This window comes from Pleurodeles waltl, chromosome 11, assembly GCF_031143425.1.
Source record: "Pleurodeles waltl isolate 20211129_DDA chromosome 11, aPleWal1.hap1.20221129, whole genome shotgun sequence".
NCBI lineage: Eukaryota > Metazoa > Chordata > Amphibia > Caudata > Salamandridae > Pleurodeles > Pleurodeles waltl.
The window spans coordinates 273,849,270-273,866,805 of record NC_090450.1 but is presented as its reverse complement, the minus strand read 5'-3'; the positions used below and the strand labels follow the sequence as shown (position 1 = coordinate 273,866,805).

General features: G+C 44.6%; 1 protein-coding gene across 1 annotated transcript in view; it reads right to left on the bottom strand.

Annotated features, from left to right (window-relative positions):
- Nucleotides 1–17,335, bottom strand: part of SLC35G2 (solute carrier family 35 member G2) — a 183,994-nt gene extending 166,659 nt beyond the window's left edge. The window contains exon 1 of the mRNA XM_069213545.1: nucleotides 17,064–17,335. The gene's annotated coding sequence lies outside the window, so the exon portion shown is untranslated. The remainder of the gene's footprint in view (nucleotides 1–17,063) is intronic.
- Nucleotides 17,336–17,536: the final 201 nt, after the last annotated feature.

Below are 17,536 nucleotides of genomic sequence, written 5' to 3'. Positions count from 1 at the left end.
TAACGTCATTCCATAAATAAGGCGCCCGCATGGCGCGTTGGAATGACGTTAGCTGGCGGTAAAATTTTTGACGCACAACTGCATTGGCGCAGTTGTGCGTCAAAAAGTATAAATATGGGCCAAAATACTTAGATGAAATAAGAATTGAGGCAGTCATTTGTAAAATAAAAAGTATCTATCTATCTATCTATCTATCTATCTATCTATCTATCTATCTATCTATCTATCTATCTATCTATCTATCTATCACAATTGCCCAATGTTTTCTAAGGATCTTGGGATCTTGCTACGATGCCTAATGCTAGAGTTGCGCAATACCAAGAATGTCTAGTCTTAATTCCACTTCATACCTCTTTCTCCCCTAACCATACATATCTTTATCTCACTCTTGCAGTTTTTTTTATCATCCCTGCTTTCTCTCCTTGTCAATTTACTTATCGCCGTTCCCTCTTCCGTTCTCCCTTTTCTTCCTTTCTCTCTTTCTCGTCTGATTATAAAAAATAAGTCCTGTATCGCAAAAATGAGTGCCGGTTCCCACTTCCGGCACAATTAAGCGCTGCTTCCCATACAAGGGTGCACGCCACCGACTACAGTTCGAGCCCTGCATCCTTCGGCCTGCCGCAGCGCTGTCTTCGGCTGACTGAGCAGACGAGGCTGGCGCGCTGTCGGTGCGGTTGTAAACCCCAAAATGGCTCACGCTCTTGTCTCTCCTCATTTTCCGCTGCATGAGCGCAGCCGTCACATCCATTTGCATCAGAAAGGAAATCACATAACCACCGCGCATCAGCACGATATTATTGAGTACGTAGTTAGAAAAAAATCACTCTGAACCAGACAGGAGGGAGGGTCCTTTCACCAAGAAAATCAGTAGTTTACACCAGTGGGAAATATTGGTATCTGCCACGCCTCTTTTAGATTCCTTTCAATATACTCTGTGCAGTTACATAAACAAGCACTGGCAAAGTCAACATAGCTGGCTGGCATTTTGAGTCCGGAGTAAGTTTTAAAAAAGAGCCCGGTGCAGTGAAAAAACAAACAAATCATATGACAGTTGCTTTCTGCATACAATGCAATGAAGAAACAAAGAACTTAAAGTATGTTTTAGTGTACCTTTGAAATGTCAAATAGTCCCTTGTGCATTGCTACCTTAGCACTCTATAGCAGACAAAATGACAAAGTAAAAAAGCCAAAATCATGAGGTGAAAGAAATATAGGGCCTTATTTAAAGTTTGGTGGTGCGGTTAATTTGTCACAAATGTTGCCAGTGTCGTAACGAAACTTGAGGGGGGGGGGGGGCCTGCAAAGTATCTGGACCCAGTCAGCGGCCTGCCGCCCCTGCACAATGTACTGTGCTGAGGGGGGCCCCCAGGAGCCCAGCCCCCGCACCGCAGGGACTACAGGGGCCTATGTCATGCCTCTGAATGTTACTGGTAACCCATCTATCTGCCTTATTACAAGTGCCATAATTACTTGTAATCAGGGTGATGGAAGATCCATCATGTTTGTAAAGGAGGAAACGAGCCTACCAAACTCCAAATCAGTCCCATACTTCTGGGTGGAACCAAAGCCCACTCTATGAATATTTGAAAGAATTTGAAACAATGGGACTGAGAAGTCAAAATAGATTCAAAATGAACTTGGTTACATTTGTTTGTTTTTAGCGCAATATTCTTCTGTCCTTTAATTCTTAATGATCTATTCTTGCCACAAGCTCAATTTCTTGAATTTAGTTTTTCTAAAGTAGTAACATGGTTTGAACATGACCCCTTCACAGACATGAGTCCTCAGGCCCTCACTGGCATATAATTTGATGGTTAACTTTACTTGCAAGCAGCAGTACCTTCTCCAGCTACCACCAAATGTATGAGCTCTTCACACTGTGGACTTTTGACAGAACCACCACTTTACATTATTCCTAAAGAACAAAGGAATTGCACTAGTGTTGTGAAGAAATGAATCTACTAGTATGAATCTACTAGTTCAACTTCCTAACATTGCTTGTCCCAGTTGCTTGTTCCATCCAGTTCAATGATTGTGCCATGACAGCTCTTGATACTGCACAAGGAGCACAGCTTTTGCAAAGAAACATTCCTGATCATATTGCAAAGATTAGGTTTCACATTATACCTCGTGACCTATGACCTGAGGTCTGTCCAATGCTAATAATATAAATGAAAAATATAGACTCTGGGGCCCAAAGTTTTTCTTAGGAGCAATCACCAGTGATGTCAGTTTTAGGGTTGCCAAATGCAGGTGTTGCTGAACACCATGGTCTCAATTTCACCTCAAGCTTCTCTCTTCGACCACCCTTCATTCCTTGTCTATTTATCTAACTCTTGCAGGTTCTTTTTTATCCCCGGTTTGTGCATTTATCACTGTTTCCCTATTTTCCCTTGATTAATTTTCTTTTTTTTGCCTTTTCCATTGTTGGTCTGTTAGAGAATCTGATGACAGAAAAAAGTCTGGTTCCCTAAATATGGGTGCCGGTGCCCACTTCCTACAACTACCTGTACAAATTAAGCACTCGTCCTATGTTTTTCATGTACATCAATCTTAGGAATTAAATCAGGAATCTCCTGCTCCCATTTTCCGTAGCCAGAATAGTGAGCAAAAGCAGCACATGTCTTAGGACCTAATTTATAGTTTGGAAAAGAGTGTAGGGTGACAAAGTACCCTCTACGCCAAACAGAAGGTCAGCATGCTTTATTTAGAGTTGGGCGGACCTTCATTATGTCGATGGCGGAACCTTCTCCATCTCCCACGACAACATAAACCTACAATAGCCCAACAGACTAAAGAAAACTCCCCTGGCAATTGTGGCATTTTTTTTATTTCCCCAAACAAAATCCCACTTAGGGTTTTTGCTGTGAAAAATAATAAAGCATTATAATTTTGCCCTGCGGCTCCGTCCTGTTGACAGAGCTGTCCGCCACACTTACAATGCACTGCCAGGAACTGCCATGACTGCGGTTCCTGCCAATGTGAGAGATGTCCACTGGTTTGGCGGACATCTCAATATTTGGCAGGGTGACAGAGTACTTTACTCCATCATCCTGATAGAGTAAAAACTTGTCCGCCAACATCTAAATCAGACCATTAGGCTTTCCTACAGGAACTTATTTCAGCTCTGACGCACCCTTACATTATTGTTGGCTCAATCAGAGATCTGAAGAGGGCTCCTATGGTGACACTGGTGGAGGGTGGCTCACTGTCACAGAGGAACTGCTCAACCCAAAGTCTTTGTATATCTGTGAGGTGGCCACCTTAGGAGAACATTTGGAGGCCTCTTATCAAATTGTGTTGGGCAAGGTCATCATTTAACTTAAACAACGAGCACTGCCTCTCCCAGTAGCCTCCAGTTCACAAAAGGAGCTTCTTGACCAATATTGTATCTCATATCATTTAATGAATTTATGCTCTCTTCAGTTAAGGGATGTAGCCAATTCTTTACCTGAACATTTGGGCCCATATTTATACTTTTTGACGCAAACCAGTCAGAGACCATGGAAGCGAGCCCACAGGTCCCTAAATGCATGCCCTAACCCAGGTGTTAAAAAACGGCGCACATCAGGCTGTGCTCTGTTTTTTAAGGCCCGCCCCCTCCTGTACGTCAAAATGACGCGGGAGTATACATAAGGCGCACTCGCCTTAAAGTAATTTTTTTGGGCAGGAACACCTACCTTGCATGTCATTAATGCAAGGCAGTTTCCGCATCCAAAAAATGACTCACAGGGTCGAATTTTGACGTCTGCGGGCTCGGGCGTCAAAGCTTAAATATGGTACACAGTTTGCGCCGAATGTTCGTCAAAATTTTTGACGCACATTTGGCGCAAACAAAGTATAAATATGCCCCTTAATATGCATCCCACTTCTTACATCGGATGTAGGAATAATGCCCTCGCTGAGCATGATACAGAACCTTCTAATAAAATGGAGAGCTGTAGTCTTGAATTGGAAACCTCTAGTCACATATAATAATCTGTCCTGCTGAGCGTTAAAATCACTTTCTTTATTGCACTGGTAAGAAGCCCTTTAAAATTGTTCGTTCTTTCTCTCTTGTTTTCTTAATGGTGATTGGACAATGAACAGACATGATTCACTTGAGCAGCTAACGTCTTGTCTTCCATACATATGGCTACACCTTTGCCCTGTTCCTCGCTTGCAAACACACATGCATGTGTGAATCAACAAATCAGGCACAACAAGTATTATGTCAGTGCAAGGCTCACCACAGCCATCTGTGTCAATCTGCCAGTTGTCCTCTTCTGAAATGCTGGAATAATTCTGAGCCAGTGATTCGTTGTAGCCTCATCTTCCGTGAGGCTGCCTATGAGTGTGTCATTGAGTACCAAACAGTGATAATGGTGGTTTTGGGGGGTGGGCTTCCACCACACTCTGATGTGAAATCACTAAAGCTATTTCCCATACATCACTGAACCGCTGCTACATTTCAGATACTCTGGGTTACCTCCAATATGGGCTGGTCTTGAGCTGACAATGAGCATCTTGACTTAAGATATTGCCTCAATTAGACAAAGTTTTTCTCTCAGTGAAGAGACAATGGGACTTTTAGCAACAGTCAAGGCATTAACAATGAGAACTCGGTTCTGCCCTTGTTGATTGACTTTAGGAAAATATATTTGGCCACAGAGTTCACACTTCCATGCATAAGAAAGTCAGCCCATAAACTGAAATTGTATTACTGATGGTCAAATTTTGTGGGGTCTGCAAGCAAGTATGATTATGCTAGAGAGGTTTGTAGGGCAAGATCTGGGACCAGGAAAGGCACCGGACTTGAAGAGCTATGCTCAAACCAGCAGTCTGAAAGGAACTGCCTACTATTATTGCTGGTGCCCTTTTATGGCAAGCCTTTTGTTCAAGGTCTATACAGACATGACCTAGTTTTAAAGGACCACCAGCTCATCTGAAATGAAAACACTACAAACATTGCAATGGCCACATTGGGCCTGATTACAACTTTGGAGGAGGTGGTAATCTGTCCCAAAAGTGACGGTAAAGTGACGGATATACCACCAGATGTATTACGAGTCCATTATATCCTATGGAACTCATAATACGGCTGGTGGTATATCCGTCACATTTGGGACGGATTAACACCTCCTCCAAATTTGTAATCAGGCCCATAGTGTCTTAAATTGTTTCCATAGGATTTAGGAAGCAGAGGTCTGCAACTGCTGCACCCTTTTCCTTGGCTTACCTGAACACCTACATAAAGGACAATGTACTATATTGCAGCACTTATGTAGCTCTTACTAAAGCGCTTGCATACTTGGCTAGCATGCTACACCGTGTAGTGTATGTGGTTGGATGGATGTTGTCTTTAGTGGTCTCTGCATGTTGGAAGCTAAAGAGATACAGACAGTGACGGAACTGTAAAAATAAATAAGTAACTAGGCCCAACGTTCTTCTATGAGCCTGCCGCTGGCACTGCGGAATGCCCACTGCTGATGAATTTTAGCTCGCACTTCGTCTCTTTCTTTCCTCCCCAACACTTTCTTTCTCTCTATCTCACACTTACGTGTTCCTTTTCATCCATGCTACCCCCCCACCATGTGTCATTGTTTTCCTACCTTTCTTATTTGTCTCTTTTCTTCCTTTTCTCCCTTCCTCCATCTTGCTCTGCGCCTGATGATCAAAAATAAATCTGTGACCCAAAAATGAGTGCCCGTCCCGCCCACTTGAAAACTCGAACACAAATTAAGCACTGGACACCAGCACAAGAGATAAAGTCAGTATGATACATGCAAGATAACCTTAAGGCTTCTCACTGGGTTAATGTCCCCACTGGGAGGTTGTTCTCGTGCTGTTGGGACTCACGGATTTTATTTTCCTACAGGAAACACGTCATTGATGTCGTAGATACAAGTTAACTTATAATGTCCACATACAACTGGCCAATCATATTCTTTATCTAGGAAGACTCATAAGCTGCTCACGTATATTCAATTAGACGCAGACTAGCAAAATCACCCCGATACATCAGGCGCACAGCGCTACATCGTCTTTCTAGGAAAAAAGTCGAGGAATTAAAATACAGCACAAAGTTGCAAGGGGCGTTTTTTTGCTCTGAGGCTCAGATATAAAATAAATCTAATTATTGATAGGCTATTTGGCAGCTTTGTTTCAACAGGAATACATTAACCCGAACTCCTTAACTCATTAGTGCCTTGGGGTGGGGGGGGGGGGGGGGGGGTTTGAAGAGTCCTTGGCATCGGTTGTGTTCATTTCGTAATGGAAACCACAGTACAAACCCACGTAAGGTAATGAGGAATGGTGGGTTAGTTGCTGCTTCTGTGAAACCGTGTGTTTGAGCGCACAGCCCCCAAGCGCGTGAGCAAACACAAGTGCCACCACCAAGCATCAGCAACCCTTTAGCTTTCAGCTGGTTTAATTTCCATGACTACCGAGTTATCTCAGGAAAACAGACGTGACCTGCGGTGGTGGGTTAGGGCTTCAGATTAAAACACTATTAGAAATAACGATGGGGTGAAGGGTGATCAATATAGAGGGTGTTCGCACCTATCTTCTTCCATAGAGGGGCTTCCAAATTTTGAAAAACACAGATGTGCATGTTGTAGCAAAAAACGTAAAACATATGGGCCAAAATGCTATAGGTTTTAAAGTCAGCACTGAAGGGCTGCTCGTGAAATATTGCAATAGGTTCTTGGAAGGAGCTTTAATTCTCGTGTGTAGCAAATCATATACATATATATGTCAGAAAAGTGTGCGCACAAAAGAAAATCTGATGCACTGTAGAAAAATAGTTGTGGCATAAAACTGAAGCATTGTGGCATATGATTGAAGCTGTTTCTGGTATACTGCGCCACTTTCCCAAGTGGAGAGTGGCACAAGCCAATCGGTGTGACTTACGCGAGAGCTATTGGCTTTGTCAATGAGATTTTTGTTCATGTTTTACAGCAGTGCAGCTGCTGTGTAGCATGGCAGAAAGTAAAGGAAAAAGTGCTATGGAGCAATCAGTGCTGGCAACGTCATATCAGGTTTTAGGTCGAGCGCGCAAGTGCTCTGACCTTTTGTAATCTATCCGTGGGGCTTTTAACCACGCTCACCGCCGGGCCATCACTATCACTCGTTCATGGGTTAATCTTTCAAAAATCCATTGTTTTCATTGGTAAATGCTTTAAGTTTGTCCCTCCTTGAGGCGGTTTTGTTATCACCTTGGACATCAATCCTGTTACATGGATAATTGCACGATTTCCGATATGTTTGATTGCGGGCAAATGTCTTTTTCTTATTGTGCCTCTCCTTCACGCTCATGTTCGTGGTGCTTCGAATCGGCTCGGTTATGTCAACTGTTTTACTTTTCATTTTCAATTAAAGTGGCAAGAAAAGTCCAGTTAAGAATTCACAAAGTTAACAGCTCGAACTCGAGCAAACAGGAGACTCATTGCATTTCTGCTTGTTTTTCTCTGCTTTCAGCCATGCTGCTGTAGAGCATGGCAACATAAAACACTAACAAAGCCAGTAGTTTCCATGTTGGTGAGACCAGTTGGATTTGCCAAAGCTTGTTTTTGTTTCTCCCAGAACGAGAGGATGGGAAGGGGCAAGGAACAATGAGACATGGTGTGAGGGGATAAGCAATAATGGAGTGGCTGAGGGGGAGGCGACAACACAGACAGTACTGGATGGGCAAGTAATAACACTGAGCGGAGGGAGGGGGAAGAAGGATGACAGGCTAAAAACCCAGAAGCACATGCACGCTTATAGAGTGCTCAAACTGAAAGAAACAAACATTGGCAAAGCAAATAAATACGTTTTCGCCTATGGCAGATCTATTGGATTTGTCAATAAGTGGAACTGGGAAAAAGGGGAAAGCTCAAATAGAAAACTGAAAATTGAGGAGACACAAGTGTGGCAGGTTGGCCAAGACAGGGGGGGCTCCATGAGAATGACGTTAGCCGGGTGGAGGTGGCGGTATGGGAGTAGTGGGTTTAGCTTTAAAAATGATGTTAGGCTGGTTAGAGTAAAAAAAGATGACTCTAACCAGCCTAGTGTCATTTATTGACGCTAAACCTACCATACCACATGACTCCTGTCTTATAAAAGACAGGATTCAGGCCAACCACCCCAATGGCCAGCACAGGGGACAAGGGTCCTCTGAGCATGGCCATTGCACCCAGTGCCATGTATGGGGCCCCCTGTGGCACTTTAAGGAAAAAAAGGTAAATACTTACCTTTACTTACCTGTACCTACCTGGTATGGAGTCCCCCATCCTCCGCTGTCCCTTTGGTGTTGGTGGGTGTGTCCCTGGGGCCTGGGGAGGGCACCTGTGGGCTTATTCTATGGTGTTCCACCATGGAAATGGGCCCACAGGTCCCCTAACCCCTGCCCTGACCCAGGCGTTAAATAATGGCGCTAAGCAAGCTGAGTGCCATTATTTAGGCCCGCCTACCTCCCGTGCGCCATTTTTGCACGGCAGGATAAGTAAGGCGACAGGGCCTTTAAATAATTTATTGCCTGGGAATGCCTACCTTGTATCTCATTGACGCATGGTAGTTTTTCATAGGCAAAAAATGGCTTTAACTCCAATATTTTGGCACTAGATATGTCTAGCGCCAAAAAATATAGATATGGAGTTAAGTTTGCGCCGGATTTACGTAAAAATAAAAGATGCAAATCCGGCTTATTGAGCATAAATATGCCCCCAAATACCAGATGAGACATAATCTGCAGTTATTGTAACGAGGTAAATCACAGAGAGGGGGTGCCCTGACGTCAGTGTAGTATGGTAAATCCCTGAGAGAACATGCTCCGCAGTCAGGTAAAGAGGTACCGCACCGAGAATTCAAGCTTTAAAGTCAATGAAATATGTAAATCTCAGAGAGGATATGCTCTGCAGTCAGTGTAACATGGTAAATCCCAAGCATGACGTTCTCTACAGTCAGTGTAATAAGGTAAATGAACGCTGAGCATGAGCTGTATTTTGTAACAAGGCTAAAGCAAAGTCTGGTCAAGCTCTACAGGGAAATAACCATGAGAGATTGAGACAGACTAGGGTCTGTAAACAAAGTGGTAGCATTAAGGTCCAGCTCTGCAGTCATTGTGAGAGGAAGGAGCCCATATGATTTCAGGTAGTGTCTGCAGTCAGTGTAAGAAGGATGAGCCCTAAATAGGCCAGACTCTATGGCTGGATAAACATTATTGATCCCAGTCAGCAAGCAGCGGATTAGGACTGCCTCAGAGGGCTCTTCCTCTGCAGCCAGTTTACCATAGGAAAGAGACAGATTCCAGACCAGAGGCGTAGTGAACACTCCACTTAAGAATCTTATACTCGGGCTGCCAGTGAGCACAGTGTGCTGGGGAACTGGGTCCACTACACTCTTAATTACATGTTTATAGGCCACTTCTGTCTACAGTTCTGCTCATAAAATTCTCATGAATCCTACTGTTAGGGAACAGCATGATCGAGAGGTGTGTGGGGTGGCTAGCATGCACAGGAAAGTAAACACAAACAGCATTTGCAATGCACTAGGTCTCACATTAGTGTTGGCATTGTAAATGATAATGACAACCTCACATTTAAGACCTTATAAATATTTAGCCATGTAGCACATTAAACCTTAATCAGAAATAAACTGTTTGTGCATTTCTTCATACACTTGGCATTAGACTGTAATGGTCTGAACAGCCTCTACAGAAGGACACATTAAAAATAGCATTCGGAAGAAACACGGTCATGTAACCATATAGTCACCTTCAAGGGGGCATTATCACATGAAAAAAGAATGACAATAAAAACATTGCAGCGTAACCATATAATTAGGCCCTTGAGGACATAGGCCCTTATTTATACTTTTTTAGCACCGCATTTGCGTCATTTTTTGACGCAAAAGCGGAGTAAACCTACAAAATACAATTGTATTTTGTAAGTTTGGACCGCTTTTGCCTGAAAAAGCAGCACAAATGCAGCACTAAAAAAGTATAACTATGGGCCATAGTGTATTACACATTTTTGCGCCTAGCAGGCCTTTCAAATATTTTACTGTGGAGTCAGTGGCACAAGGGTGCAGTGCTGCAGGTCGTCACTAGATGTCCCTGTAGAGTCAATAGCAGAAGATGCAGTACCACTGGTCGTGGCTAGATGCCCCTGTAGAGTCAACAGCAGAAGGTGCAGTACCACTGGCTGTGGCTAGATGTCCCTGTAGAGTCAACAGTAGAAGGTGCAGTACAACGGGCTGTGGCTGGATGATCCTGTAGAGTCAACAGCAGAAGGTGCAGTACCACTGGCTGTGGCTAGATGTCCATGTGGAGCCAAAGCACTCAGAGTAGAGTGCCACAGATCACTTCCATAACTTCTTCTGATGTCAGACGCTCAGAATGTCCTCCAAACCCAGGGCTGGGGAAGTACCAGGTCCTCAGTAAATGCCTGAAATATTTAGCCATGCTATACATTAAACTTTATTGGAAACAAACTGTGTTTGTGCATTCATTAAACCTTTATCAGAAATAATCTGTGTTTGTGAATTAGTAGAAGGTGGAATACCAATGGTTGTGACTAGATGTCCCTGTGTATCCTACAGAATTAGTAGTGCTTTGAGACACTTATCATCTTTCAGCCCTTGGAGAACATAGTGCATTACACATTCACAGGATAAACAAGGCTATCAGAATATGATTACAAACAAAGCCTTTTGATCGCAAACCACTATCAGTTATAGTTATAGTTATACTTATAGTATTATTATAAGAATAATAAAGGAAAAGCTCTGGATATAAGAAAACTTAAGCATATAGTGAATGGTGGACGAAGTTATGATTTTGGTGCCCCTCTTACTTAGTGTGACCCTCAAGAACAAGCACACCATTCTTAATGTTTTGGTGGTGATCCTATTGTCCTATGACCACCCCAGGCTGAGTAATGGGCAAAAATGAGTTGCAAAAGGAATGCCTGCAAAGCATTATAGGGTGAGTTTCCCCGAGTGCAGTGAATATTGTAGTAGCGGTTCTCCCGCTGTGCGGGGAGAGCGACTGAGGATTCATTCCTGGGTTGATTTCATGCTATATAAAGCCACACAATATTTTTACAAAACACAGGAAAGATATAACTACTTGTAATTATTGATTATGTAAAGTAAGGACCAAGAGGAGGGCAAACGCGGAAAACGAACCATGCGCGTGAATGCAAGTGCTAACTGACAAACACAAGAGGCAGGAAACAAAGAAAAATAGTCCGGCCAAGCAACAGAAAAATATTCCAGGCGTAATTAAACTGTATTTGGCCAGAGCTCCTCAGCCAAGCACAGGAAGTGACGTACCGCTGCCAAATCAGTTGGGAGGCAGGAAAACAAGAGCAAGACTGTCTTAAACCTAAGGTAAGTGGCAGGCAGCGGTAGGCGGAAACAAAGTCCTATACTCCACCCAACAGGTCTTGCAGACAGCGCATGCGCGCTGTCTAGACTTGACCTAAAAATAATTAAATGAGGAAAATAGAAGAAAAGGAAGGAAGAGGTTTAAATTAAAAAGGTGATCTTGAGAGGATGTTATGAAAGAAAAAATAGGAATGAGACAAACAAGGTGGGTAGATAGTAAGAGGAAAGAAAGAACTTGAGGCGGAGGAAGGTTGAAAGGAAGGAAGGAAATAAGAAAGAAAAACTGAAAGGTAGAATTGAAAGGGGAAAGGAAGAGTTATGAAATAAATGGACGAAGTGTGAAAGACTGGATAGAACACAGAGTGAAAGGACTGATACGGTACTTAAAAAGGTGAATAGATGAACAGATGAATAGACAACAGAGGAAGAGTGAAAGGATGGATGAAAAGTTGGATATGTGGATATGTTGATGGATGCATGGGTGAAAGGATAGATTTATGATGGATGAAAGGGTGGATGGATGGATAGAGGAATAGATTATTGGACAGAAGGCTGAACGGATGGAAGGACAGATAAAAGGAGGATAAAAGGGTGAAGGGAATTATCCTAAGGTGGGTCAGGTTTGCTTAATTGGCATGCTCGGTGCAATTATAGGCATAGTTTGAGCTGGGCTATTTTGATTTTCTGGTGACACCCTTGATCCAGACTCCAGTCAGCAGGCTTGGATCAGCCTGTAGGACAATCAGGCAGTGCCTGATAGGCTGGTCTCACAGATCAGTGTGTGGGCCAGTTTTCTAGCAGTTTGTGGGCCTTTTTTGTGGCTGTTTCTTTACTGTTGGTTTCCCTAATATTAAACTAAACATTGCCTGCAGAGTCCCATACCTTGCAAAATACTCATACAGCGTGCCTTTAAAAGTTCAAAACTGGCCTTATTTGCTAATGTGGGTCATTTTTATTTTGGTTCCCAGGCCTATTTTTGTCCCAGTCCAACCCTGGCGGTCAGTGTGACAGAAGAGTGAACAGGCCCAAGCAACTTATGTCAGCGGCGGCAGCAGCAAATCTCAAGGAGAAGGGTGGGTGGGGGGAGGGACTTGGATGGGGGGATTAAAAAATAATCTTAAAAAAGCATACATCTTCCTGTCGCTGCCACCACCTGCAGCCTCGATCCTCTTCTTCTGGTGTCCCAGCATTCTTTGGGACACCAGCACAGGCTCCCCAGCAATCCTGGCGCTAGTTTCATGCTAACGCTAGCATGAAAGGAGCATCATTGGTCTGAGCAGCTTGGACTGCCACTCAGACACTGCCCTCGGGGGTCTGTGCAGTTTCTCCAGCCCGGCTGCTCAACACAACCGGACTGGAAAAACCTAAGTACACGTGGGTTTGGCTGGCCTTAGACGGCTGGCCAACACAAATGCACACTTAGTTGCACTTTCTCCTCTCTCCCCTCTCCCATGGCCCTGTCCCTCCCTTCACATGCTGCTGGCTGTATCCGCAGCTAAAACATAAAATGATAAAGAAATATTGGGTCAGATTTACAAGCCCCTAGCGCCTCCTTGTGCAACACAAGTGTCATTTTTTTAATGCAAAATTGGCTCAAGAAGGCAATTTTTGCTGCGCCACTTTACAACCCTTGGGTCATATTATGCCTGCGTCAGTCATGACGGAATGTAATGTTCCGGTGTTAGGAGGCCCGCAAAAATAGCGCAGTCAAATCTGCATTTGTGGTGTCATTTTTAACGCCTGCTCAAAGTAGTGAGTGGTTAAAGTGACTCACCCATTTTAATCAATAGGCCTCCTTTCACTTTGCTGCACTAGCGTCAAAAATGTTGATGCTAGTGCAGAAGAACGCCGTAATATCATCAAAATTGTTGTTCTATTGGCCTAATGTGTTCCACCGTATTGTAAGTACTGTGCCAAAATTGTGTTGTAAAGTAGAGCGAAGCGACGCAAGAAAACTGGCGCATCAGCACTTTTCTTGAAATATGCCCCATTTTTTTCTTTCAGCTCCTGGCTTGGCCGGGGAGGCGACGCTCCTTCACCATTGCAAAGAGGCCACCCCTGCTCATGTAACAGTCAAGAAACCAGTCTTTGCAGTCATTGTGACATGTGGGAGGTCAGGACAGACCAGTTCTGCATCCAGAGCCCTCCTGATTGGTTGTAGGTTAGTATATGATATCAGCCGAAACCGCCTGTGGTCTTCCAGTTTTGAAGGCTGCGAGGCCTCTCGTGGCGGTCTAGTGTGATGGGGGGGGGGGGGGGGGGGGTGGTTAATGCAAGAGCTCGATCCTCGAAATCCCGTCCGGGGAGAGAGAAGCGGAATCCTGCCAGAGCTGTCCATCTACCTCTAGTGCAGATAATCAGGAGCAATTGTGAAGTTGTTTGTACGTGTTTTTTTACCCATCAAATGTTTGACATTCTTTAGTATTCACCGCTCCTTGCAAATTAGTTCTCTCAAAGCACGTCAGTTAAATCTCAGGGATGAAACGTGCCTCTCAAAGTAAAACATAGCTGAGCTATGAATTGTTTGCGATTCCAGCAGGTATTTTAGAGCCAGGACGCAATGTTACAGTGTATTATTACAAGTAGGAACGCCTTATGAACACCTAGGGAATGATATATAAGGCTGCGTTTTCCCAGAAATAACTGTTTCACCAGAAAAACCTGCTGCCCCCAGAATGCATTTATTCAAAACTGAAATCCGAGGTTAGAAAACATATAATACTCAAACAACGACGGGGATAATAGGGATTTGTTTTTACAGCCATACTTGTAAAACCATCCCCATTAATTCCACTGAGTATAGGGAGCATAGACGCTGCCTGCACTGCGACCGCGGACTCTCCCTCACCGTGCACATCCACTGGACTGTGGAGTCTGTGTCTACCTTGTGGCCATGGGCTGACGCTCTCTCTCTCTCTCTTTCTCTCTCTCTCTCTCTCTCTCTCAGTCTAGCCCTCTCGCGCTGCCCTTCTCTGTCTCTCGCTCGCTCTCTCTCAGTCTAGCTCCCTCTCGCGCTGTCCTTTTCTCTCTCTCAGTCTAGCTCCTTCTCTCCATGTCCTTCTCTCTGTCTCTCTCTCTCTCTGTCTAGCTCCCTCTCTCGCTCTCCTTTTCTCTCTCTCTCTCGCTCTCAGTCTAGCTCCCTCTCCCACTGCCCTTCTCTCTCCCTCCCTCTCTGCCTTTCTCTCTCTAGCTATCCTTCTTTATTTTTCTCTCTCATACCTTTCTTTCACTCCAGTACTGTCTCTGTAGATTTATCTCAATTTCAACCCCTCCCTGTCGCTGTTCATGTGTCAGTGTCTGCCTTACTCTGGCTCTCACCCCTCAAACTCTTCCTCACTCTTTATATTTCTCTATCTGTGATTTACTCTGTCTCTATCTTTTTCAGTCTCTCTCTAGCCCTGTCCCTCTCTTTCTGCTTCTCTATTCCTCTTTGTATATTTTGTCTCTATATTTGCCTGCCCCCCCACCTCTCTCTCTCTATCTATGTATCTCTCTCGCTGCCCCTCTCTTTTGCTGTCTCTTTCTCTCACTGTAGCTTTCTTTTTCCCTTTCTCAGTGTGTCTCCCACTCTTTCTCTCTCTTTCACTGCCCCCACTCCCGTCCAACCAGCCTCCTCCACGCAACCACTGGGACTGTAACCTGTCCATATTGAGACTACCAACCCCTCTGAATTTCCGCCTCCATGTATGTAATGTACGGTTTCCCCACTTTTTTGCAAACAAAAACCTTCAAATGTCCTATGTGGTCGTTGAATATAAAAACAGCAATGATGCTAATTACAAGTCTACGTGCTTCTATGAGAGCCCCGAGGGCACAGAGCGTCGTCCTATCCGACCCCATGAGAGCCCTGCATTGTTATACCCAGACAGTTCTGTAAGAATGAACCTAATAGTCATCCGTGTGCTTCTAAACACTAGGCTCAGGAGGGGGTGAGATGGGCACATAGACTGGCAGAAGCAAGCTGTAACGATTACATTTACGACTCTGGTACTTCCAAGAGTCTTAATATCAACATGCACTTAATAGACATTAACACTGTAGAACATTTGGAAGGCGTCAGTATGTGTTCAGGGGTCGTGTGGCAAGAGGCTCCGTAAACTACATGTTTATACTGGCTTCAAGTGATGTGCTAACACTACACATAGCTCCTCTCTGTTCCCATATAGCCGTAGCACGGCCCGGTGTAAAGAGCCCTGGGTTCTGCATCTTGAGTAAAATAACGCCCACAGCAAAGCCCCCGCCACCCAAGAGATTTCTTACTGGACCGCGGCTAGATAGGACGCGAATGAGGGTGGGTTCTAAGTTTGATTATTTTATTTGCAGGATTAATAAAAATCATTGCAATTGGCTACAAAAAGGAGTTAAAAATGAACATAGACAATTCACTGGAAGGTAGGTTATTCATTGTCAAGTGTCCGTCGTCACATATCGAGGTACTGGAAAGTCACACCATCTGTCACGTGGGACCCCACAGAGCTGCATAGTTCTACATATTATCATTCATACCAAACAGAAAAACCAAGGATTGATTTATACATCCAGCAACACTGGAAACAAGTAGATATTCGATCGTGAAGCAATGTTTTACAAATACACTGCAAAATCCAAAATACGGTGTACGTTTACATATTATAAAGTGTTGCAAATAGGCGTCTTAAAATGTAAAACCATGACCCCTGTTATTGGCAAACCGACATACTATGCTGAGGTGGTATGGCCAGCTGGCTCGGCCCGATGGAATTCGTCGAGATGAATGGGAGACGAACATCATTCCCGCACCCCGGCACTATTAACCCCCTCCACCAAACGCCCCCCTCCCCCACCCCCGCATCCCCCGTCCCCACAACCAACACCACCACACCACGGTATGAGTGGAACGGGAAACTAAGCTAGAATATATAATTATATCTACTATTTCCACCAACCATTCATAAATTGCTGCAGAAAATATTTAGGGGTGAATGCAAGGCATTCATATATGCGATCATTGCGCAGAACAGCTGAGCTGGAGGGGCAAAGGTGCTCGAGCCTCAACTAAATATGTGTGAATCTTCAAAAACATAGAGCAAATCTTCAAAACTACACCAATTAACCCGTTCACTACCAGGGGCATCTTCCATGACCCTTAACTCTCGTTAAGGTAGTTCAACTTTGCCTCAGTAAGGGCACTTGAGTCTCTTTTTCCTTTTGAAAATAGCCGAAAGCTGAACTTGATTTATTCAGTTCAGGCACCGTATCCCTAATGTCGCAGAGGATACTAACACAGTACATTGATTATGCCTAACAAAGTGCTGCAAATTGGAGTTTAAGGGACGTGCGGGCGCTATAGAAAACAAAATAAGTAAATACATAAATCAATAAGTACATAAATAAATACATTGTTTGAAAATTACATCTGCTGTATCCCTTGCGATTCTGTAGCCTTTAGTGAAGCGTGCTGGTTTTTTTCTTGCAATCCAGGCACCCACTGTTCTTGTCCATTAATAATATGTAAGAGTAACCCAAACATGCTGCAGGTGTCTCTGTGCATCATTCTGCTACTGAATGACTCCTCAAGCAGCTGCTATCTAGGACTGTAGACCCCAGACCCTGACAGTCCCCGCCTCACGGACGCATTGGAACACAACCCATGGGTTTCCGGAACGCGGTGGTCTGAGAGCCCAGACCAGATGCTGCCCCTGGCAAAAGGCGCGGAACCAGCGCGCGAGCTGTACCTGTGCTTCGGTTGGTGCTGGCGGGTTTCTCTCAGAGCCGGCAGCTGGCGGTGCTGCTAGAGGGCCAGGTGACGGACGGCATCCTGCTCGCCAGCCGGCGTGCCCATCCTCTCCACGGCTCCACCGAGGAAGGCGACGTGCGGTACTCCGAGGGGAAATAAAATAGACGTCTTCTCTGTGCGTGTATGTGAGAAAGAGGGAGGCGGAGGAAAAGAGAGGCGGGAGGGGGAGAGAGAGAGCGAGAGAAATGGAGGTGGGGAGGGGGGGCGGGCGTTAATGCCTGAGAGCAGCTGTGTACTCAACAGAAGAGTCCGTCTGTGATGAGGAGAGAGCCAGTGCCAGAGGGAACATTGCACTCAATGCTTATCCCACTTAAAGGAGACAGGGAGGGGCGGAGGCTTGCGCAGAGGGAGAGAGGCAGAGATGGAGGGAGGGTTGCAGAAGTCTCTGTATACTTGTTATGGATTAATAGG